Below are 17,214 nucleotides of genomic sequence, written 5' to 3'. Positions count from 1 at the left end.
CGTGAGTGCGTGCGCTCTCTCTCTCTCTCTCTCTCTCTCTCTCTCTCTCTCTCTCTCTCTCTCTCTCTCTCTCTGCGTTTACAGCATTTGCTAGACGAGTCTATCAAAGGGGATTTTACACAAGTGCTTGAATTGGAAACTTCAGAACATATCTAGAAATAAAGAACACTGTACACAATCTGAACAAACCTGCAACATCCAATTGTTTGTTGGAGCATCTAAGACGCTCATGTTATAAGTGCAAATGCTACTACTACGACTGTTACGGACAGGAATCATAGTAGTAGTAGTAGCAGTAGTAAGAAAAATAATTAAAAATAATAACGAAATACACGAATAAAAGAATAATCACGAGATTGGTATCATCAAGGAATGTGACTATGATATCTGCTACGTGAAGTCCGTCCATTCTAGAAACATACACCCTCCGAAATAAATAACTTTATGTAAAAAAAAGTTTCTTAATAAGAAAATAGAATAATAATTGTAGTTTAAAGGAATATGCGAGTGATTGTTTGAATGAATGAATGAATGAATGAATGAATGAATGAATGAATGAATGAATGAAGTGCAAAATAAATAAGGTAGGGATAATTCTGTGATTTGAGCATGAATTTGTGTCGAGGTGATTGATTGCTTGTTGATTTTGTCACATGTGTCTCTGTGTGTGATCTCTGTGTAGTAATAAATGAATGCAAGTTGAAGGTGTTTTTGAGTTTGAAAAGTTGCAGTAGAGACTTTTGACGGTGAAAAAGCTTACAGCACCTGGTATTCCCAGGCGGTCTCCCATCCAAGTACTAACCAGGCCCGACCCTGCTTAGCTTCCGAGATCGGACGAGATCGGGCGTTCTCAGGGTGGTATGGCCGTAAGCGAGAAAGCAGTTTCAATAAGGGCTCTTTATAGTGTACGATGTAGATGACTCCGTTTCTTTTCTTTTTTTATTTGATTTATTTTAAAGTCACTCATTCGCGTCTCAGTTTGCTGTTGGGTGGAGAGAACAACCGCTTCATCCATATCAAACTTTCTGTCTCACCACCTGCAACCCACACGCGCCTCTCCACCTCTTGGGATTACTAACACTTAATGACATCTTACTCTGCTTAATTTGACAAAATATTTAAACAGGCACGTTGCACGCTGCATCTCAGCTTCTTGCTTTATTTTCATGCCACATCAATAAAACACTTGACATACAGCAGATTGCTGCGAGAGAAAGTAAGGTGTCTTTGAACAGGCTATTACCACTTCATCCACAAATACTTTTCTTGCTTCAATTATTACTTCGTTAAAAACAATTCAGAGCAACAATTTAAATGCCGCAACAACTACAAGAGCCACATGTCTGCTCTCTTCTTCTTTGTTCAGGAGTTGGACGCATTACCGCCACCAGCTGATCTGGAGAGTGGGGCCGGCTTCCAACGCGAGCGAGTGAGAGAGCGCGTGAGTGCGTGCGCGCTCTCTCTCTCTCTCTCTCTCTCTCTCTCTCTGCGTTTACAGCATTTGCTAGACGAGTCTATCAAAGGGGATTTTACACAAGTGCTTGAATTGGAAACTTCAGAACATATCTAGAAATAAAGAACACTGTACACAATCTGAACAAACCTGCAACATCCAATTGTTTGTTGGAGCATCTAAGACGCTCATGTTATAAGTGCAAATGCTACTACTACGACTGTTACGGACAGGAATCATAGTAGAAGAAGTAGCAGTAGTAAGAAAAATAATTAAAAATAATAACGAAATACACGAATAAAAGAATAATCACGAGATTGGTATCATCAAGAAATGTGACTATGATATCTGCTACGTGAAGTCCGTCCATTCTAGAAACATACACCCTCCGAAATAAATAACTTTATGTAAAAAAAAGTTTCTTCATAAGAAAATAGAATAATAATTGTATTTTAATGGAATATGCGAGTGATTGTTTGAATGAATGAATGAATGAATGAATGAATGAAGTGGAAAATAAATAAGGTAGGGATAATTCTGTGATTTGAGCATGAATTTGTGTCGAGGTGATTGATTGCTTGTTGATTTTGTCACATGTGTCTCTGTGTGTGATCTCTGTGTAGTAATAAATGAATGCAAGTTGAAGGTGTTTTTGAGTTTGAAAAGTTGCAGTAGAGACTTTTGACGGTGAAAAAGCTTACAGCACCTGGTATTCCCAGGCGGTCTCCCATCCAAGTACTAACCAGGCCCGACCCTGCTTAGCTTCCGAGATCGGACGAGATCGGGCGTTCTCAGGGTGGTATGGCCGTAAGCGAGAGAGCACTTTCAATAAGGGCTCTTTATAGTGTACGATGTAGATGACTCCGTTTCTTTTCTTTTTTTATTTGATTTATTTTAAAGTCACTCATTCGCGTCTCAGTTTGCTGTTGGGTGGAGAGAACAACCGCTTCATCCATATCAAACTTTCTGTCTCACCACCTGCAACCCACACGCGCCTCTCCACCTCTTGGGATTACTAACACTTAATGACATCTTACTCTGCTTAATTTGACAAAATATTTAAACAGGCACGTTGCACGCTGCATCTTAGCTTCTTGCTTTATTTTCATGCCACATCAATAAAACACTTGACATACAGCAGATTGCTGCGAGAGAAAGTAAGGTGTCTTTGAACAGGCTATTACCACTTCATCCACATATACTTTTCTTGCTTCAATTATTACTTCGTTAAAAACAATTCAGAGCAACAATTTAAATGCCGCAACAACTACAAGAGCCACATGTCTGCTCTCTTCTTCTTTGTTCAGGAGTTGGACGCATTACCGCCACCAGCTGATCTGGAGAGTGGGGCCGGCTTCCAACGCGAGCGAGTGAGAGAGCGCGTGAGTGCGTGCGCTCTCTCTCTCTCTCTCTCTCTCTCTCTCTCTGCGTTTACAGCATTTGCTAGACGAGTCTATCAAAGGGGATTTTACACAAGTGCTTGAATTGGAAACTTCAGAACATATCTAGAAATAAAGAACACTGTACACAATCTGAACAAACCTGCAACATCCAATTGTTTGTTGGAGCATCTAAGACGCTCATGTTATAAGTGCAAATGCTACTACTACGACTGTTACGGACAGGAATCATAGTAGAAGAAGTAGCAGTAGTAAGAAAAATAATTAAAAATAATAACGAAATACACGAATAAAAGAATAATCACGAGATTGGTATCATCAAGAAATGTGACTATGATATCTGCTACGTGAAGTCCGTCCATTCTAGAAACATACACCCTCCGAAATGAATAACTTTATGTAAAAAAAAGTTTCTTCATAAGAAAATAGAATAATAATTGTATTTTAATGGAATATGCGAGTGATTGTTTGAATGAATGAATGAATGAATGAATGAATGAATGAATGAATGAATGAATGAAATGGAAAATAAATAAGGTAGGGATAATTCTGTGATTTGAGCATGAATTTGTGTCGAGGTGATTGATTGCTTGTTGATTTTGTCACATGTGTCTCTGTGTGTGATCTCTGTGTAGTAATAAATGAATGCAAGTTGAAGGTGTTTTTGAGTTTGAAAAGTTGCAGTAGAGACTTTTGACGGTGAAAAAGCTTACAGCACCTGGTATTCCCAGGCGGTCTCCCATCCAAGTACTAACCAGGCCCGACCCTGCTTAGCTTCCGAGATCGGACGAGATCGGGCGTTCTCAGGGTGGTATGGCCGTAAGCGAGAGAGCACTTTCAATAAGGGCTCTTTATAGTGTACGATGTAGATGACTCCGTTTCTTTTCTTTTTTTATTTGATTTATTTTAAAGTCACTCATTCGCGTCTCAGTTTGCTGTTGGGTGGAGAGAACAACCGCTTCATCCATATCAAACTTTCTGTCTCACCACCTGCAACCCACACGCGCCTCTCCACCTCTTGGGATTACTAACACTTAATGACATCTTACTCTGCTTAATTTGACAAAATATTTAAACAGGCACGTTGCACGCTGCATCTTAGCTTCTTGCTTTATTTTCATGCCACATCAATAAAACACTTGACATACAGCAGATTGCTGCGAGAGAAAGTAAGGTGTCTTTGAACAGGCTATTACCACTTCATCCACATATACTTTTCTTGCTTCAATTATTACTTCGTTAAAAACAATTCAGAGCAACAATTTAAATGCCGCAACAACTACAAGAGCCACATGTCTGCTCTCTTCTTCTTTGTTCAGGAGTTGGACGCATTACCGCCACCAGCTGAACTGGAGAGAGGGGCCGGCTTCCAACGCGAGCCAGTGAGAGAGCGCGTGAGTGCGTGCGCTCTCTCTCTCTCTCTCTCTCTCTCTCTCTCTGCGTTTACGGCATTTGCTAGACGAGTCTATCAAAGGGGATTTTACACAAGTGCTTGAATTGGAAACTTCAGAACATATCTAGAAATAAAGAACACTGTACACAATCTGAACAAACCTGCAACATCCAATTGTTTGTTGGAGCATCTAAGACGCTCATGTGATAAGTGCAAATGCTACTACTACGACTGTTACGGACAGGAATCATAGTAGTAGTAGTAGCAGTAGTAAGAAAAATAATTAAAAATAATAACGAAATACACGAATAAAAGAATAATCACGAGATTGGTATCATCAAGAAATGTGACTATGATATCTGCTACGTGAAGTCCGTCCATTCTAGAAACATACAGCCTCCGAAATAAATAACTTTATGTAAAAAAAAGTTTCTAAATTAGAAAATAGAATAATAATTGTAGTTTAAAGGAATATGCGAGTGACTGTTTGAATGAATGAATGAATGAATGAATGAATGAATGAATGAATGAATGAAGTGGAAAATAAATAAGGTAGGGATAATTCAGTGATTTGAGCATGAATTTGTGTCGAGGTGATTGATTGCTTGTTGATTTTGTCACATGTGTCTCTGTGTGTGATCTCTGTGTAGTAATAAATGAATGCAAGTTGAAGGTGTTTTTGAGTTTGAAAAGTTGCAGTAGAGACTTTTGACGGTGAAAAAGCTTACAGCACCTGGTATTCCCAGGCGGTCTCCCATCCAAGTACTAACCAGGCCCGACCCTGCTTAGCTTCCGAGATCGGACGAGATCGGGCGTTCTCAGGGTGGTATGGCCGTAAGCGAGAAAGCAGTTTCAATAAGGTCTCTTTATAGTGTACGATGTAGATGACTCCGTTTCTTTTCTTTTCTTTTTTTCTTTTATTTATTTTAAAGTCACTCATTCGCGTCTCAGTTTGCTGTTGGGTGGAGAGAACAACCGCTTCATCCATATCAAACTTTCTGTCTCACCACCTGCAACCCACACGCGCCTCTCCACCTCTTGGGATTACTAACACTTAATGACATCTTACTCTGCTTAATTTGACAAAATATTTAAACAGGCACGTTGCACGCTGCATCTCAGCTTCTTGCTTTATTTTCATGCCACATCAATAAAACACTTGACATAAGACAGAAGATTGCTGCGAGAGAAAGTAAGGTGTTTTTGAACAGGCTATTACCACTTCATCCACAAATACTTTTCTTGCTTCAATTATTACTTCGTTAAAAACAATTCAGAGCAACAATTTAAATGCCGCAACAACTACAAGAGCCACATGTCTGCTCTCTTCTTCTTTGTTCAGGAGTTGGACGCATTACCGCCACCAGCTGAACTGGAGAGAGGGGCCGGCTTCCAACGCGAGCGAGTGAGAGAGCGCGTGAGTGCGTGCGCTCTCTCTCTCTCTCTCTCTCTCTCTCTCTGCGTTTACAGCATTTGCTAGACGAGTCTATCAAAGGGGATTTTACACAAGTGCTTGAATTGGAAACTTCAGAACATATCTAGAAATAAAGAACACTGTACACAATCTGAACAAACCTGCAACATCCAATTGTTTGTTGGAGCATCTAAGACGCTCATGTTATAAGTGCAAATGCTACTACTACGACTGTTACGGACAGGAATCATAGTAGTAGTAGTAGCAGTAGTAAGAAAAATAATTAAAAATAATAACGAAATACACGAATAAAAGAATAATCACGAGATTGGTATCATCAAGGAATGTGACTATGATATCTGCTACGTGAAGTCCGTCCATTCTAGAAACATACACCCTCCGAAATAAATAACTTTATGTAAAAAAAAGTTTCTTAATAAGAAAATAGAATAATAATTGTAGTTTAAAGGAATATGCGAGTGATTGTTTGAATGAATAAATGAATGAATGAATGAATGAATGAATGAATGAATGAATGAATGAATGAAGTGCAAAATAAATAAGGTAGGGATAATTCTGTGATTTGAGCATGAATTTTTGTCGAGGTGATTGATTGCTTGTTGATTTTGTCACATGTGTCTCTGTGTGTGATCTCTGTGTAGTAATAAATGAATGCAAGTTGAAGGTGTTTTTGAGTTTGAAAAGTTGCAGTAGAGACTTTTGACGGTGAAAAAGCTTACAGCACCTGGTATTCCCAGGCGGTCTCCCATCCAAGTACTAACCAGGCCCGACCCTGCTTAGCTTCCGAGATCGGACGAGATCGGGCGTTCTCAGGGTGGTATGGCCGTAAGCGAGAGAGCACTTTCAATAAGGGCTCTTTATAGTGTACGATGTAGATGACTCCGTTTCTTTTCTTTTTTTATTTGATTTATTTTAAAGTCACTCATTCGCGTCTCAGTTTGCTGTTGGGTGGAGAGAACAACCGCTTCATCCATATCAAACTTTCTGTCTCACCACCTGCAACCCACACGCGCCTCTCCACCTCTTGGGATTACTAACACTTAATGACATCTTACTCTGCTTAATTTGACAAAATATTTAAACAGGCACGTTGCACGCTGCATCTTAGCTTCTTGCTTTATTTTCATGCCACATCAATAAAACACTTGACATACAGCAGATTGCTGCGAGAGAAAGTAAGGTGTCTTTGAACAGGCTATTACCACTTCATCCACATATACTTTTCTTGCTTCAATTATTACTTCGTTAAAAACAATTCAGAGCAACAATTTAAATGCCGCAACAACTACAAGAGCCACATGTCTGCTCTCTTCTTCTTTGTTCAGGAGTTGGACGCATTACCGCCACCAGCTGATCTGGAGAGTGGGGCCGGCTTCCAACGCGAGCGAGTGAGAGAGCGCGTGAGTGCGTGCGCGCTCTCTCTCTCTCTCTCTCTCTCTCTCTCTCTCTGCGTTTACAGCATTTGCTAGACGAGTCTATCAAAGGGGATTTTACACAAGTGCTTGAATTGGAAACTTCAGAACATATCTAGAAATAAAGAACACTGTACACAATCTGAACAAACCTGCAACATCCAATTGTTTGTTGGAGCATCTAAGACGCTCATGTTATAAGTGCAAATGCTACTACTACGACTGTTACGGACAGGAATCATAGTAGAAGAAGTAGCAGTAGTAAGAAAAATAATTAAAAATAATAACGAAATACACGAATAAAAGAATAATCACGAGATTGGTATCATCAAGAAATGTGACTATGATATCTGCTACGTGAAGTCCGTCCATTCTAGAAACATACACCCTCCGAAATGAATAACTTTATGTAAAAAAAAGTTTCTTCATAAGAAAATAGAATAATAATTGTATTTTAATGGAATATGCGAGTGATTGTTTGAATGAATGAATGAATGAATGAATGAATGAATGAATGAATGAATGAATGAAGTGGAAAATAAATAAGGTAGGGATAATTCTGTGATTTGAGCATGAATTTGTGTCGAGGTGATTGATTGCTTGTTGATTTTGTCACATGTGTCTCTGTGTGTGATCTCTGTGTAGTAATAAATGAATGCAAGTTGAAGGTGTTTTTGAGTTTGAAAAGTTGCAGTAGAGACTTTTGACGGTGAAAAAGCTTACAGCACCTGGTATTCCCAGGCGGTCTCCCATCCAAGTACTAACCAGGCCCGACCCTGCTTAGCTTCCGAGATCGGACGAGATCGGGCGTTCTCAGGGTGGTATGGCCGTAAGCGAGAGAGCACTTTCAATAAGGGCTCTTTATAGTGTACGATGTAGATGACTCCGTTTCTTTTCTTTTTTTATTTGATTTATTTTAAAGTCACTCATTCGCGTCTCAGTTTGCTGTTGGGTGGAGAGAACAACCGCTTCATCCATATCAAACTTTCTGTCTCACCACCTGCAACCCACACGCGCCTCTCCACCTCTTGGGATTACTAACACTTAATGACATCTTACTCTGCTTAATTTGACAAAATATTTAAACAGGCACGTTGCACGCTGCATCTTAGCTTCTTGCTTTATTTTCATGCCACATCAATAAAACACTTGACATACAGCAGATTGCTGCGAGAGAAAGTAAGGTGTCTTTGAACAGGCTATTACCACTTCATCCACATATACTTTTCTTGCTTCAATTATTACTTCGTTAAAAACAATTCAGAGCAACAATTTAAATGCCGCAACAACTACAAGAGCCACATGTCTGCTCTCTTCTTCTTTGTTCAGGAGTTGGACGCATTACCGCCACCAGCTGAACTGGAGAGAGGGGCCGGCTTCCAACGCGAGCCAGTGAGAGAGCGCGTGAGTGCGTGCGCTCTCTCTCTCTCTCTCTCTCTCTCTCTCTCTCTGCGTTTACGGCATTTGCTAGACGAGTCTATCAAAGGGGATTTTACACAAGTGCTTGAATTGGAAACTTCAGAACATATCTAGAAATAAAGAACACTGTACACAATCTGAACAAACCTGCAACATCCAATTGTTTGTTGGAGCATCTAAGACGCTCATGTGATAAGTGCAAATGCTACTACTACGACTGTTACGGACAGGAATCATAGTAGTAGTAGTAGCAGTAGTAAGAAAAATAATTAAAAATAATAACGAAATACACGAATAAAAGAATAATCACGAGATTGGTATCATCAAGAAATGTGACTATGATATCTGCTACGTGAAGTCCGTCCATTCTAGAAACATACAGCCTCCGAAATAAATAACTTTATGTAAAAAAAAGTTTCTAAATTAGAAAATAGAATAATAATTGTAGTTTAAAGGAATATGCGAGTGACTGTTTGAATGAATGAATGAATGAATGAATGAATGAATGAATGAATGAATGAATGAAGTGGAAAATAAATAAGGTAGGGATAATTCAGTGATTTGAGCATGAATTTGTGTCGAGGTGATTGATTGCTTGTTGATTTTGTCACATGTGTCTCTGTGTGTGATCTCTGTGTAGTAATAAATGAATGCAAGTTGAAGGTGTTTTTGAGTTTGAAAAGTTGCAGTAGAGACTTTTGACGGTGAAAAAGCTTACAGCACCTGGTATTCCCAGGCGGTCTCCCATCCAAGTACTAACCAGGCCCGACCCTGCTTAGCTTCCGAGATCGGACGAGATCGGGCGTTCTCAGGGTGGTATGGCCGTAAGCGAGAAAGCAGTTTCAATAAGGTCTCTTTATAGTGTACGATGTAGATGACTCCGTTTCTTTTCTTTTCTTTTTTTATTTGATTTATTTTAAAGTCACTCATTCGCGTCTCAGTTTGCTGTTGGGTGGAGAGAACAACCGCTTCATCCATATCAAACTTTCTGTCTCACCACCTGCAACCCACACGCGCCTCTCCACCTCTTGGGATTACTAACACTTAATGACATCTTACTCTGCTTAATTTGACAAAATATTTAAACAGGCACGTTGCACGCTGCATCTCAGCTTCTTGCTTTATTTTCATGCCACATCAATAAAACACTTGACATAAGACAGAAGATTGCTGCGAGAGAAAGTAAGGTGTCTTTGAACAGGCTATTACCACTTCATCCACAAATACTTTTCTTGCTTCAATTATTACTTCGTTAAAAACAATTCAGAGCAACAATTTAAATGCCGCAACAACTACAAGAGCCACATGTCTGCTCTCTTCTTCTTTGTTCAGGAGTTGGACGCATTACCGCCACCAGCTGAACTGGAGAGTGGGGCCGGCTTCCAACGCGAGCGAGTGAGAGAGCGCGTGAGTGCGTGCGCTCTCTCTCTCTCTCTCTCTCTCTCTCTCTCTGCGTTTACAGCATTTGCTAGACGAGTCTATCAAAGGGGATTTTACACAAGTGCTTGAATTGGAAACTTCAGAACATATCTAGAAATAAAGAACACTGTACACAATCTGAACAAACCTGCAACATCCAATTGTTTGTTGGAGCATCTAAGACGCTCATGTTATAAGTGCAAATGCTACTACTACGACTGTTACGGACAGGAATCATAGTAGTAGTAGTAGCAGTAGTAAGAAAAATAATTAAAAATAATAACGAAATACACGAATAAAAGAATAATCACGAGATTGGTATCATCAAGGAATGTGACTATGATATCTGCTACGTGAAGTCCGTCCATTCTAGAAACATACACCCTCCGAAATAAATAACTTTATGTAAAAAAAAGTTTCTTAATAAGAAAATAGAATAATAATTGTAGTTTAAAGGAATATGCGAGTGATTGTTTGAATGAATGAATGAATGAATGAATGAATGAATGAATGAATGAATGAATGAAGTGGAAAATAAATAAGGTAGGGATAATTCTGTGATTTGAGCATGAATTTGTGTCGAGGTGATTGATTGCTTGTTGATTTTGTCACATGTGTCTCTGTGTGTGATCTCTGTGTAGTAATAAATGAATGCAAGTTGAAGGTGTTTTTGAGTTTGAAAAGTTGCAGTAGAGACTTTTGACGGTGAAAAAGCTTACAGCACCTGGTATTCCCAGGCGGTCTCCCATCCAAGTACTAACCAGGCCCGACCCTGCTTAGCTTCCGAGATCGGACGAGATCGGGCGTTCTCAGGGTGGTATGGCCGTAAGCGAGAAAGCAGTTTCAATAAGGTCTCTTTATAGTGTACGATGTAGATGACTCCGTTTCTTTTCTTTTTTTATTTGATTTATTTTAAAGTCACTCATTCGCGTCTCAGTTTGCTGTTGGGTGGAGAGAACAACCGCTTCATCCATATCAAACTTTCTGTCTCACCACCTGCAACCCACACGCGCCTCTCCACCTCTTGGGATTACTAACACTTAATGACATCTTACTCTGCTTAATTTGACAAAATATTTAAACAGGCACGTTGCACGCTGCATCTCAGCTTCTTGCTTTATTTTCATGCCACATCAATAAAACACTTGACATAAGACAGAAGATTGCTGCGAGAGAAAGTAAGGTGTCTTTGAACAGGCTATTACCACTTCATCCACAAATACTTTTCTTGCTTCAATTATTACTTCGTTAAAAACAATTCAGAGCAACAATTTAAATGCCGCAACAACTACAAGAGCCACATGTCTGCTCTCTTCTTCTTTGTTCAGGAGTTGGACGCATTACCGCCACCAGCTGAACTGGAGAGAGGGGCCGGCTTCCAACGCGAGCGAGTGAGAGAGCGCGTGAGTGCGTGCGCTCTCTCTCTCTCTCTCTCTCTCTCTCTCTCTCTCTGCGTTTACAGCATTTGCTAGACGAGTCTATCAAAGGGGATTTTACACAAGTGCTTGAATTGGAAACTTCAGAACATATCTAGAAATAAAGAACACTGTACACAATCTGAACAAACCTGCAACATCCAATTGTTTGTTGGAGCATCTAAGACGCTCATGTTATAAGTGCAAATGCTACTACTACGACTGTTACGGACAGGAATCATAGTAGTAGTAGTAGCAGTAGTAAGAAAAATAATTAAAAATAATAACGAAATACACGAATAAAAGAATAATCACGAGATTGGTATCATCAAGAAATGTGACTATGATATCTGCTACGTGAAGTCCGTCCATTCTAGAAACATACACCCTCCGAAATAAATAACTTTATGTAAAAAAAAGTTTCTTAATAAGAAAATAGAATAATAATTGTAGTTTAAAGGAATATGCGAGTGATTGTTTGAATGAATAAATGAATGAATGAATGAATGAATGAATGAATGAATGAATGAATGAAGTGGAAAATAAATAAGGTAGGGATAATTCTGTGATTTGAGCATGAATTTGTGTCGAGGTGATTGATTGCTTGTTGATTTTGTCACATGTGTCTCTGTGTGTGATCTCTGTGTAGTAATAAATGAATGCAAGTTGAAGGTGTTTTTGAGTTTGAAAAGTTGCAGTAGAGACTTTTGACGGTGAAAAAGCTTACAGCACCTGGTATTCCCAGGCGGTCTCCCATCCAAGTACTAACCAGGCCCGACCCTGCTTAGCTTCCGAGATCGGACGAGATCGGGCGTTCTCAGGGTGGTATGGCCGTAAGCGAGAGAGCACTTTCAATAAGGGCTCTTTATAGTGTACGATGTAGATGACTCCGTTTCTTTTCTTTTTTTATTTGATTTATTTTAAAGTCACTCATTCGCGTCTCAGTTTGCTGTTGGGTGGAGAGAACAACCGCTTCATCCATATCAAACTTTCTGTCTCACCACCTGCAACCCACACGCGCCTCTCCACCTCTTGGGATTACTAACACTTAATGACATCTTACTCTGCTTAATTTGACAAAATATTTAAACAGGCACGTTGCACGCTGCATCTTAGCTTCTTGCTTTATTTTCATGCCACATCAATAAAACACTTGACATACAGCAGATTGCTGCGAGAGAAAGTAAGGTGTCTTTGAACAGGCTATTACCACTTCATCCACATATACTTTTCTTGCTTCAATTATTACTTCGTTAAAAACAATTCAGAGCAACAATTTAAATGCCGCAACAACTACAAGAGCCACATGTCTGCTCTCTTCTTCTTTGTTCAGGAGTTGGACGCATTACCGCCACCAGCTGAACTGGAGAGAGGGGCCGGCTTCCAACGCGAGCGAGTGAGAGAGCGCGTGAGTGCGTGCGCTCTCTCTCTCTCTCTCTCTCTCTCTCTCTCTCTCTGCGTTTACAGCATTTGCTAGACGAGTCTATCAAAGGGGATTTTACACAAGTGCTTGAATTGGAAACTTCAGAACATATCTAGAAATAAAGAACACTGTACACAATCTGAACAAACCTGCAACATCCAATTGTTTGTTGGAGCATCTAAGACGCTCATGTTATAAGTGCAAATGCTACTACTACGACTGTTACGGACAGGAATCATAGTAGTAGTAGTAGCAGTAGTAAGAAAAATAATTAAAAATAATAACGAAATACACGAATAAAAGAATAATCACGAGATTGGTATCATCAAGAAATGTGACTATGATATCTGCTACGTGAAGTCCGTCCATTCTAGAAACATACACCCTCCGAAATGAATAACTTTATGTAAAAAAAAGTTTCTTCATAAGAAAATAGAATAATAATTGTAGTTTAAAGGAATATGCGAGTGATTGTTTGAATGAATAAATGAATGAATGAATGAATGAATGAATGAATGAATGAATGAATGAAGTGCAAAATAAATAAGGTAGGGATAATTCTGTGATTTGAGCATGAATTTGTGTCGAGGTGATTGATTGCTTGTTGATTTTGTCACATGTGTCTCTGTGTGTGATCTCTGTGTAGTAATAAATGAATGCAAGTTGAAGGTGTTTTTGAGTTTGAAAAGTTGCAGTAGAGACTTTTGACGGTGAAAAAGCTTACAGCACCTGGTATTCCCAGGCGGTCTCCCATCCAAGTACTAACCAGGCCCGACCCTGCTTAGCTTCCGAGATCGGACGAGATCGGGCGTTCTCAGGGTGGTATGGCCGTAAGCGAGAGAGCACTTTCAATAAGGGCTCTTTATAGTGTACGATGTAGATGACTCCGTTTCTTTTCTTTTTTTATTTGATTTATTTTAAAGTCACTCATTCGCGTCTCAGTTTGCTGTTGGGTGGAGAGAACAACCGCTTCATCCATATCAAACTTTCTGTCTCACCACCTGCAACCCACACGCGCCTCTCCACCTCTTGGGATTACTAACACTTAATGACATCTTACTCTGCTTAATTTGACAAAATATTTAAACAGGCACGTTGCACGCTGCATCTTAGCTTCTTGCTTTATTTTCATGCCACATCAATAAAACACTTGACATAAGACAGAAGATTGCTGCGAGAGAAAGTAAGGTGTCTTTGAACAGGCTATTACCACTTCATCCACAAATACTTTTCTTGCTTCAATTATTACTTCGTTAAAAACAATTCAGAGCAACAATTTAAATGCCGCAACAACTACAAGAGCCACATGTCTGCTCTCTTCTTCTTTGTTCAGGAGTTGGACGCATTACCGCCACCAGCTGAACTGGAGAGAGGGGCCGGCTTCCAACGCGAGCGAGTGAGAGAGCGCGTGAGTGCGTGCGCTCTCTCTCTCTCTCTCTCTCTCTCTCTCTCTCTCTGCGTTTACAGCATTTGCTAGACGAGTCTATCAAAGGGGATTTTACACAAGTGCTTGAATTGGAAACTTCAGAACATATCTAGAAATAAAGAACACTGTACACAATCTGAACAAACCTGCAACATCCAATTGTTTGTTGGAGCATCTAAGACGCTCATGTTATAAGTGCAAATGCTACTACTACGACTGTTACGGACAGGAATCATAGTAGTAGTAGTAGCAGTAGTAAGAAAAATAATTAAAAATAATAACGAAATACACGAATAAAAGAATAATCACGAGATTGGTATCATCAAGAAATGTGACTATGATATCTGCTACGTGAAGTCCGTCCATTCTAGAAACATACACCCTCCGAAATAAATAACTTTATGTAAAAAAAAGTTTCTTAATAAGAAAATAGAATAATAATTGTAGTTTAAAGGAATATGCGAGTGATTGTTTGAATGAATAAATGAATGAATGAATGAATGAATGAATGAATGAATGAAGTGCAAAATAAATAAGGTAGGGATAATTCTGTGATTTGAGCATGAATTTGTGTCGAGGTGATTGATTGCTTGTTGATTTTGTCACATGTGTCTCTGTGTGTGATCTCTGTGTAGTAATAAATGAATGCAAGTTGAAGGTGTTTTTGAGTTTGAAAAGTTGCAGTAGAGACTTTTGACGGTGAAAAAGCTTACAGCACCTGGTATTCCCAGGCGGTCTCCCATCCAAGTACTAACCAGGCCCGACCCTGCTTAGCTTCCGAGATCGGACGAGATCGGGCGTTCTCAGGGTGGTATGGCCGTAAGCGAGAGAGCACTTTCAATAAGGGCTCTTTATAGTGTACGATGTAGATGACTCCGTTTCTTTTCTTTTTTTATTTGATTTATTTTAAAGTCACTCATTCGCGTCTCAGTTTGCTGTTGGGTGGAGAGAACAACCGCTTCATCCATATCAAACTTTCTGTCTCACCACCTGCAACCCACACGCGCCTCTCCACCTCTTGGGATTACTAACACTTAATGACATCTTACTCTGCTTAATTTGACAAAATATTTAAACAGGCACGTTGCACGCTGCATCTTAGCTTCTTGCTTTATTTTCATGCCACATCAATAAAACACTTGACATACAGCAGATTGCTGCGAGAGAAAGTAAGGTGTCTTTGAACAGGCTATTACCACTTCATCCACATATACTTTTCTTGCTTCAATTATTACTTCGTTAAAAACAATTCAGAGCAACAATTTAAATGCCGCAACAACTACAAGAGCCACATGTCTGCTCTCTTCTTCTTTGTTCAGGAGTTGGACGCATTACCGCCACCAGCTGAACTGGAGAGAGGGGCCGGCTTCCAACGCGAGCGAGTGAGAGAGCGCGTGAGTGCGTGCGCTCTCTCTCTCTCTCTCTCTCTCTCTCTCTCTGCGTTTACAGCATTTGCTAGACGAGTCTATCAAAGGGGATTTTACACAAGTGCTTGAATTGGAAACTTCAGAACATATCTAGAAATAAAGAACACTGTACACAATCTGAACAAACCTGCAACATCCAATTGTTTGTTGGAGCATCTAAGACGCTCATGTTATAAGTGCAAATGCTACTACTACGACTGTTACGGACAGGAATCATAGTAGTAGTAGTAGCAGTAGTAAGAAAAATAATTAAAAATAATAACGAAATACACGAATAAAAGAATAATCACGAGATTGGTATCATCAAGAAATGTGACTATGATATCTGCTACGTGAAGTCCGTCCATTCTAGAAACATACACCCTCCGAAATAAATAACTTTATGTAAAAAAAAGTTTCTTAATAAGAAAATAGAATAATAATTGTAGTTTAAAGGAATATGCGAGTGATTGTTTGAATGAATGAATGAATGAATGAATGAATGAATGAATGAATGAATGAATGAAGTGCAAAATAAATAAGGTAGGGATAATTCTGTGATTTGAGCATGAATTTGTGTCGAGGTGATTGATTGCTTGTTGATTTTGTCACATGTGTCTCTGTGTGTGATCTCTGTGTAGTAATAAATGAATGCAAGTTGAAGGTGTTTTTGAGTTTGAAAAGTTGCAGTAGAGACTTTTGACGGTGAAAAAGCTTACAGCACCTGGTATTCCCAGGCGGTCTCCCATCCAAGTACTAACCAGGCCCGACCCTGCTTAGCTTCCGAGATCGGACGAGATCGGGCGTTCTCAGGGTGGTATGGCCGTAAGCGAGAGAGCACTTTCAATAAGGGCTCTTTATAGTGTACGATGTAGATGACTCCGTTTCTTTTCTTTTTTTATTTGATTTATTTTAAAGTCACTCATTCGCGTCTCAGTTTGCTGTTGGGTGGAGAGAACAACCGCTTCATCCATATCAAACTTTCTGTCTCACCACCTGCAACCCACACGCGCCTCTCCACCTCTTGGGATTACTAACACTTAATGACATCTTACTCTGCTTAATTTGACAAAATATTTAAACAGGCACGTTGCACGCTGCATCTCAGCTTCTTGCTTTATTTTCATGCCACATCAATAAAACACTTGACATAAGACAGAAGATTGCTGCGAGAGAAAGTAAGGTGTCTTTGAACAGGCTATTACCACTTCATCCACATATACTTTTCTTGCTTCAATTATTACTTCGTTAAAAACAATTCAGAGCAACAATTTAAATGCCGCAACAACTACAAGAGCCACATGTCTGCTCTCTTCTTCTTTGTTCAGGAGTTGGACGCATTACCGCCACCAGCTGAACTGGAGAGAGGGGCCGGCTTCCAACGCGAGCCAGTGAGAGAGCGCGTGAGTGCGTGCGCTCTCTCTCTCTCTCTCTCTCTCTCTCTGCGTTTACGGCATTTGCTAGACGAGTCTATCAAAGGGGATTTTACACAAGTGCTTGAATTGGAAACTTCAGAACATATCTAGAAATAAAGAACACTGTACACAATCTGAACAAACCTGCAACATCCAATTGTTTGTTGGAGCATCTAAGACGCTCATGTGATAAGTGCA

The 17,214-nt window shown here is 39.7% G+C and overlaps 1 protein-coding gene and 12 non-coding genes across 13 annotated transcripts in view; all 13 read right to left on the bottom strand.

Moving 5' to 3' along the window:
- The window catches only part of LOC131357969 (condensin complex subunit 1-like), a 130,916-nt gene that overhangs the window by 6,392 nt on the left and 107,310 nt on the right, over nucleotides 1–17,214 (bottom strand). The gene's annotated exons all lie outside the window — the stretch shown is intronic.
- Nucleotides 754–872, bottom strand: LOC131358373 (5S ribosomal RNA). The gene has a single exon (XR_009205374.1). It is a non-coding gene; the product is annotated as a 5S ribosomal RNA (ribosomal RNA).
- LOC131358779 (5S ribosomal RNA) lies at nucleotides 2,148–2,266 on the bottom strand. The gene has a single exon (XR_009205698.1). It is a non-coding gene; the product is annotated as a 5S ribosomal RNA (ribosomal RNA).
- On the bottom strand, nucleotides 3,560–3,678 carry LOC131358778 (5S ribosomal RNA). Its single transcript, XR_009205697.1, has one exon. It is a non-coding gene; the product is annotated as a 5S ribosomal RNA (ribosomal RNA).
- LOC131358777 (5S ribosomal RNA) lies at nucleotides 4,968–5,086 on the bottom strand. Its single transcript, XR_009205696.1, has one exon. It is a non-coding gene; the product is annotated as a 5S ribosomal RNA (ribosomal RNA).
- LOC131358776 (5S ribosomal RNA) lies at nucleotides 6,394–6,512 on the bottom strand. The gene has a single exon (XR_009205695.1). It is a non-coding gene; the product is annotated as a 5S ribosomal RNA (ribosomal RNA).
- On the bottom strand, nucleotides 7,810–7,928 carry LOC131358775 (5S ribosomal RNA). Its single transcript, XR_009205694.1, has one exon. It is a non-coding gene; the product is annotated as a 5S ribosomal RNA (ribosomal RNA).
- On the bottom strand, nucleotides 9,224–9,342 carry LOC131358772 (5S ribosomal RNA). The gene has a single exon (XR_009205692.1). It is a non-coding gene; the product is annotated as a 5S ribosomal RNA (ribosomal RNA).
- On the bottom strand, nucleotides 10,644–10,762 carry LOC131358771 (5S ribosomal RNA). The gene has a single exon (XR_009205691.1). It is a non-coding gene; the product is annotated as a 5S ribosomal RNA (ribosomal RNA).
- LOC131358770 (5S ribosomal RNA) lies at nucleotides 12,067–12,185 on the bottom strand. Its single transcript, XR_009205690.1, has one exon. It is a non-coding gene; the product is annotated as a 5S ribosomal RNA (ribosomal RNA).
- On the bottom strand, nucleotides 13,487–13,605 carry LOC131358769 (5S ribosomal RNA). Its single transcript, XR_009205689.1, has one exon. It is a non-coding gene; the product is annotated as a 5S ribosomal RNA (ribosomal RNA).
- LOC131358768 (5S ribosomal RNA) lies at nucleotides 14,902–15,020 on the bottom strand. The gene has a single exon (XR_009205688.1). It is a non-coding gene; the product is annotated as a 5S ribosomal RNA (ribosomal RNA).
- Nucleotides 16,314–16,432, bottom strand: LOC131358759 (5S ribosomal RNA). Its single transcript, XR_009205679.1, has one exon. It is a non-coding gene; the product is annotated as a 5S ribosomal RNA (ribosomal RNA).

Source organism: Hemibagrus wyckioides, linkage group LG08 (genome assembly GCF_019097595.1).
Source record: "Hemibagrus wyckioides isolate EC202008001 linkage group LG08, SWU_Hwy_1.0, whole genome shotgun sequence".
Lineage (NCBI taxonomy): Eukaryota > Metazoa > Chordata > Actinopteri > Siluriformes > Bagridae > Hemibagrus > Hemibagrus wyckioides.
This window is presented reverse-complemented; position numbering and strand designations above follow the sequence as displayed.